Consider the following 941-nt stretch of genomic DNA (forward strand, 5'->3'; position numbering starts at 1 on the left):
ATTTTATATTTTATTGTACTATATTTATGTTATATTTATATTGTGTATAAAATTTTTTATTTTTATTTAATTTTATTCATATGAATTTTATTTATTTTTTATTGTAATTTTATTTACTTCTATAATATATTATTTCGTAAATCCTCTAAATTCGTTGAAAGATTTACTAATACTCTGACCTACTTTTTACTGCTGAACGTTACACCCTTACTTTTTCATCAATTTTTCTCTGGTAATGAACTACAAAAATATATTTTCAGCCATTTTTCTAAAACTCTCAACTTCACTATAGATCGATATTCATGATTCTCCTTTATTTATAACCTTTTTTAGCACATAAATTACTCCATAGTCATGAGCTTTGTGTTTTTGAATGTAAATCGTGCCAGCCTAATATGCCTTATCATAGTAATATATAAATCGTGATAGGGAAATGAGCTTTAGGATAAAAAAATGTAATTCATAGTCGCCTAAGACGATTTATATACATTTTGTAAAACATAAAAGTTTGGTATGATTTATGTGTTTTTGAGTATTGCATTTTATGCATAAATCGTCCTAGATTAACATGATTCATATATTATTTAAAACACAAAAGCCTAGAACGATTTGTATATTATATGATTTAGAAGAATCACGTTTTTAAAATTCATGTAGGAAAATCGAGTAATTTGGTTCTTCTATTAATTTATTTAAATTAAAAAGCCTCCGTTTTAACTTCTATAAATTCTTTATCTATAAAAAAAAATTCATAATGATAGAAGAACAATCACAAAAATTATTTTCTTAACATTATCATGAATGACATACATTTTCGTCATTTAAACTGAAGCAAATAACATAGAATTAAAAAAATTTAATATAGAAATAACAACATATGCATCTATAAGAATATGTTTTTTTTTTGAAACAAAGGAAGCTCTACACAATAGAGTGGAGCA

The sequence above is a fragment of the Arachis ipaensis genome, chromosome B09 (genome assembly GCF_000816755.2).
Source record: "Arachis ipaensis cultivar K30076 chromosome B09, Araip1.1, whole genome shotgun sequence".
NCBI classification, from domain to species: Eukaryota; Viridiplantae; Streptophyta; class Magnoliopsida; order Fabales; family Fabaceae; genus Arachis; species Arachis ipaensis.